We start from the raw sequence: 6396 nt of genomic DNA on the forward strand, positions 1-6396 counted from the left end.
TCCAGGTCATGTGAACAGAAAGAGGCAGCACCGGGGTCCAAACCCGTCACTTCTGGATTCTGCCCTCTTACGGGAGAGCTTGCCCCCAGCACACGTATCTGAGGTCTGTTCTCCTGGCTGCGACCGCGTTTGTCGTCTGCTTTTCATTTCAGTCGTTCAGAATATCCAGCAAGTTCCTTTTGCTTTGGTTCCATGCTCGCAAGGCCACTTTCTGTTTACCTTTCGCTTTCTCGCATAGACTCGTTGGTAGGCTGACCCTAAGTGTTTCCAACCTTAGGAAGTTTATTCTGTGGTCCTTACGGCGAGTTTGTAGGTTGGCATCCCTGAGCATGCTCGAGCCTCTGCTGATGTTGGGTAGGATAAGGCTTGGTAGCTCTGGGTTTATTGACCATCAAGATTCCGGACATGGGACGGACCTCAAACTTGGGGACCCGCCCAAGAGCTGCTGCTCAGCCAGATTTGGGGTGACTTTCCTGGACAGCGCTGCTCGGGCTTCACGTCTTTCAGCTGCGGAAGACAGTGGCAAGACCGGGCTAGCGGGCTTATTTTTGGAGGGCGTGTTCTTGAACTCCACACTGCCTTCTTCTTGGGTTAATAGCACCATGCTTTGGTGACACATTAATACTTTCTGCCGTCATTAGCTCCCAATGCAAAGGGTAGAAAGCAAACCATAAGATGCTGATAGAGCTTTTTTATTTTTTTATTTTTTTTAATTTTTTAATTTTTTTTTAATTTTTTTTTTATTTGACGTTTATTTATTTTTGAGACATAGAGAGACAGAGCATGAACGCGGGAGGGTCAGAGAGAGAGGGAGACACAGAATCTGAAACAGGCTCCAAGCTGTCAGCACAGAGCCCGATGCGGGGCTCGAACTCACGGACTGTGAGATCATGACCTGAGCCGAAGTCGGTTGCCCAACCGACTGAGCCACCCAGGCACCCCGAGCTTTTTTTTTTTTTTAAATAAAAAAAAAACAAAAAAAAAAAACAAGGAATGCATCGTATCACAGTTACAAATCTCCGAGACTGAGACGACGAGGTTCCTCTGTGTGGCAGCCTGGTACCGTCTATACGGAAGGACGGGCTTGGCGTCCCCACGCGCAGGCTCCGTGGCACTGTTCGGTGGCCCAGGTGACACGCTTGTTTTGTCTGGAACACGCTCTGAAGTATACGTTTTCTGCTGGAAGAAAAACATGTTTTAAGAGGTTTTGTTTCATTTCGCCGGCTGCTGATTCAAACACTTGTCCTGCTTTCATAGTCCGTGATTAATTGCAGGTTCCTACTCCTGTGGGAATTACTCAAGGCTCCTCTCAAAGCCGTGCTGCACTCGTCAGCGTGACTCACCCTTTCACGATTCCAGAGCTAATAACAGGGATTATCCAGTTGGCACTTCGGGAAATGAGTGAGAGTGAAGTAAGCTAGCGAGCTCCTTCTACCTCTCTTGAGTTTGAAACAGAAGGTTTTTTTTTTTTTTCTTTTCCTAAGCGTTTGCTTTTCTGTTTTTGTTTTCTGCAGAAGAGGACTGTTACGTTTGCTTTTCTTGGGGAAAAAAAAAAAAACCTTTTTAATGAAGTCTAGCCTATAGAAGAAAGCACAGATCGGTAATAAGTGTGCAGCCCGATAGATGTTGGCAGTATAAACCCACCGACGTTTCTGGGACCCCAGAACAAGAATCAAAACATGGCCAGCTGTTTGAGGTATAATTAACAAATAAAAATTATACATATTGATTTGCTGTGCAGCATGGTTTTTTAAGATACATATACATTGTAAAATGATTACCCTAAGCAAGTTAATTCACTTAACTGTGACCTTGCGATGTGCATGCGTGAGAACGCTTACAATCTACTCTCTCAGCATAGTTCAATTATGTAACACAGTATTACTGAGTCTAGTCACCCTGGGGTACATTAGGTCTTCAGGACGTATTTATCCTGCAGAACTGAAACTTTGTGCCCTTGGCCGACATCTCCCCATTTCCCACCCCTCCAGCCTCCGGCAGCCACCATCCTAGTCCCTGCTTCTGTGAGGTAGGTTTTTTACGAATCACACACATACAAGTGAGATCATGTAGTATTTGTATTTCTGTGCCTGGATTATTTCACTTAGCATGATGTCCTCCAGATTCATCTATGCTGTCACAAGTCACGGAGTTTCCTTCTTTTTAAAGGCTGATCATTTTCCACTTAAAGACTGTGTATATATGTGTGCATATGTATATATATTATGTATATATGTGTGTGTGTGTATATATAATGTATATATATAATGTGCTTGTGTGTATATATGTGTGTAAATGTGTGTATATATATAATGTGTATATATGCATACGTATATATGTGTATCTATATATGTATATAATATATGTATACATGTGTGTATGTATGTATATAATGTGTATATATGTATATATAATGTGTATATATGCGTGTATATAATATGTATATATGATACATATATGTGTATGTATATATGTATACAATATATGTCTGTATGTATATGTGTGTGTATATATATGTATGTATGTATATATGTGTATGTATGTATACAATATATGTATGTATGTATACGTGTATATATGTGTATGTATGTATGTATATATGTATACATATATATACACATTACAAACACATATATACACACACACATAAACTTATATCTCACATTTAATTCATCTATTCATCCAGTGATGGACACTTAGGTTATCTCCATGTCTTGGCTATTGTGAATAATTCTGCACTGCACATGGGGGTGCAGATATCTCTTCGAGACACTGATATCATTTCCTTTGGACATGTACCCGGAGGTGTGATTGCTGGGCTATGTGCTCCCTAATTTCTAACTCCTTAAAGAATTTCTTTGCCTTGAACTTTATATAAATGGAATCAGACTATATACTCATTTGTCTGCTTTCCTTTTTCTCACACACTGCTAGGATTGTGAGTTTGAGTTTCGTCAGTATTATTAGGCTTAGCACTATTTGTTCATTTTTATTGCTGTATAGTATTCCACATCAAATCACAACTTATTCTACTGTTGATTCTGTCCCTAGTGACCAATGGCGTGGACTCTCACTTCAAATATTCATCGGCCAATAATACTTAAATAATATTTATCTAAAAGCTTTTCTCCATTTCTCTGTGGAGTCTTCTTTCTTTGGACTTTTAAACCTTTATTTTATTTTCTATAAATTTTTGAGCTTTTATTTTAGCTTGTAATCTACCGAGAAGTTGCAAGAATTATCTAATGAATACTCGTATATCTCTTCATCTAGATTCATCAGTTATCAGCAATTTGCCACATTTGTTTTATCTATCTACCTATTTACGTATGTAACTATCTACTTATCTATCAATGTTTTGCGGATCGTTTGAGAGTAAGTTATAGACACTGTAACCCTTCATCTCTAAATACTTGAGGAGGGATCCCTTCAGCACAAGGACGTTTTCTTTCAAAACGACAATATTATTATCAAGTGGGATGAATTTAGCATTTTCATATTGCTTTTATATGACATGGAATCCATATAAGAAATGTGGCAGGTGTCCTAATGCGTCTGTGATAACATTTTCCCTGGACCAGGCCCACCCACGGCAGTCGGTTGTCACAGATCCGTAGACTCCTTTGATCAAAACAAGCTCTTACTCTGTCTTTGTTTTTCATGATAGTGACATTTTTGAAGAATACAGACTAGCCATTTTAGTTGTTTTTTTTTTCTAGTGTTTATTTATTTTCGAGAAAGTGCAAGTAGGGGAGGGATAAAGAAGGGGGGACTGAGGGTCTGAAGCAGACTTTGCGCTGACAGTGCAGAGCCTGATGTGAGTCTTGAACTCACGAACCGTGAGACCGTGACCTGTGCCGAAGTTGGATGCTCAACCAACCGAGCCACCCAGGTGCTCCCAGACTAGTCATTTTGTAGAATGTGTTCTAGTATGGATATTTCTGATATTTAAATCAGTTTTTATTCCTCCCAGGAGATTCCATAATTGATGCTGTGTCCCCAGCGCCTCACTTCAGGAGGCCATAACGTCACTTTGGTCTCCCAAATAAAATGATTTCCACCCTATTTCTCCACCAGAAAGCTAACCTTTTCCTCCTATGTTATTAATCTATGGAGAAATGATCCCATGTTGATATCAGGTTCCCCAACAACATTCACCCAACATTCACCCATTATATTGCCACTGTGGTCGTCACAAAGTGGTGATTTTCCAACTCCACGATGCCTCCTGTACTTGTTAGCTGCCATTTTGCCATCAAAAAATGAGACTTCGCTTCTTTCCTTTGTGTTTCATTGTCTCTATTTTTTACCACAGGGTGGACCCCTGTGTTCATTTTACATTTTGGTCATTTTTGGTCATTATTGGTCACTATTTTTGGTCATTATTTTGGTCATTATTTTGGTCATTTTGGTCATTATTCTTTTGGAGAATCAACTCATTCTCCAAATTTGACCAGCGGGAGGTCCTACGTGCCAGTCAGGGTGCTTCATGTTCGGGACCCATCTCTGAACACTTCCTCGCTTTACGGCACAAGACATTCCAGGCTCCTTAGTAGAGTCATTTGATGAGTCCCTTTTCTTAATGAAGTCTTTTAAGGTTATCACTTTCTCTATTCTGATTGGGAAATCCTCGCTTAGCTCAGCATCGTGAAATGTTGTTCCCATGATTTCTTCTACAGGCTTCAATATGTGACCTTCCACGTGTGGACATGCGATCTTGCTTGGATGGAGTTTGTTTCTGGAGCTGTCGTGAACTGTAAGGAGAAGAAACAGAACTTGAGAATGAAATGGGGCGCTACTGATTACACAGGGCCGGCAGGCGTAAACCAGAACTGTCTTGGGGAAACTGGGACAAAGCCCACCGGGACCCTGAGACCCACTGATGATGTGCGTTGCTTGCTGGTAACTTCCTGACCTTGGTGCCTACAGGTGTCCCCACCACTCTGGTGTCCTTGGTCTTCGTCAGACCCGTCAAGCACTCCCTCACCCGTAGCATGTGCTGTCCCCTCCACCCAAACTCAGCTCTCCCGGACAGCCATTGGGTTCCATCCACCCTTCACTGGGGCCTCTGCTTAAAGTCACGTCCTCGGACACCCAATCCAGAAGAGCTCTGCCCTACACTCTTGGTCACTCTCTTACCCTGCATCCTTTTCTTCATGGCACTTACCACTGCCTGATGTGGCCTGACACACTGGCTCAGGTTCTCTTTATGAACCGTTGGCGCCTGTGACACTCCTGACCGCACCTGCCTCCCAACAGGATGCAATCAACATCCACCAAATGCACGACTGAGCGAGCTTTTGCCACCGCCGCGTCCTCACATCTGATGGACCTGGTCTTTCCTACCATGTTTTCTTCTTCAATGTTTAGTCGCTTCTTTTGCCTGCTTCTTTTTCTGGGGGAAAAAAAAAGTTAGGATCTCCCTTCCCAAGTTCTAAAATAAATAAACAGAAATCACCTCTATTTGGATTATTTTTTGAAACTGTCCACAGCTAACACCTAATTAGGAGGCACACGCCATGGTCACCATGCTCTGCCTTACCACCCAGCGTGTAAGAATCTCCAACCTTCCTTTCCTTGTGCCAGGTTCTCTTAAGCTCTCAGTATGGCGTTCAGTTGTCTTCAAGATGATCTCGAGGTATTTTGTGTTACTGTAGTAAATGGTGTCCTTTTTCTACCATATCTTCTCCCTTGAATTTTGGGTGTGTAGGAAAACTCCTTTGGGTTCGATTGTGTCGACATGTCCCCGTGAATTTATGTTTACGTGCGCTACATCACAGCACACTTCGGCGCATCAGGCGGGTGGCGACCATCACGACGGCTGACACAGTTATGACGGCAAAGTTCACAGCGACAACCATAGCAATAACGTGGCTACGCAGAGCATAACGCGGTCTCCAACACCGACAACATCTGGAGCCTAGGAGGCCCACGATAAGTATTTGCTGGATCCATGAATAAATTAGCACCTGTTGTCACAATCCTCACTTTTCCTGGTTTTACTGAGTGCCCCAAGTGAATCGCTGACTTACACCGGACGACCATTGTTTTAGAGTAACTATCCTTAACCTGTGAGGCAAGAACCCTTCCTGTTCCAGTTTTCAAAGAGTTATGGCTGTAAAGGGGGCTGAAAGGTATCAGATGTATTTGCAACACCTTTGAGACGCTTCTATAACTTTCTTTTCAAACGTATCAATACAACCGATCGCTTAAATGTTACAACATCTTTCCACTCCTGGGTATAAATTCTGTATTCGTGTGTTCGTGTACCGTGCATGTTCAGGTTTAGTCCAGAGGGGCGTGGTAAGGTTTTGATTAGGATTTTTACATTCTAACAATTTTTGAAAAAGGTTTATTTATTTTTGAGAAAGAGAGACAGAGAGAGAGAGAGAGAGA

General features: G+C 42.2%; 1 long non-coding RNA gene across 1 annotated transcript in view; it reads right to left on the reverse strand.

The window, feature by feature from the left end:
- Window positions 1-3778: 3778 nt before the first annotated feature.
- The window catches only part of LOC122241486, a 17837-nt gene continuing 15219 nt past the window's right edge, over window positions 3779-6396 (reverse strand). The window contains exons 2-3 of the long non-coding RNA XR_006221653.1: window positions 5168-5395; window positions 3779-4754 (exon numbers count right to left, since the gene is read on the reverse strand). This is a non-coding gene — a long non-coding RNA (uncharacterized LOC122241486). The remainder of the gene's footprint in view (window positions 4755-5167; window positions 5396-6396) is intronic.

The sequence above is a fragment of the Panthera tigris genome, chromosome C1 (genome assembly GCF_018350195.1).
Source record: "Panthera tigris isolate Pti1 chromosome C1, P.tigris_Pti1_mat1.1, whole genome shotgun sequence".
Taxonomy (NCBI): Eukaryota; Metazoa; Chordata; class Mammalia; order Carnivora; family Felidae; genus Panthera; species Panthera tigris.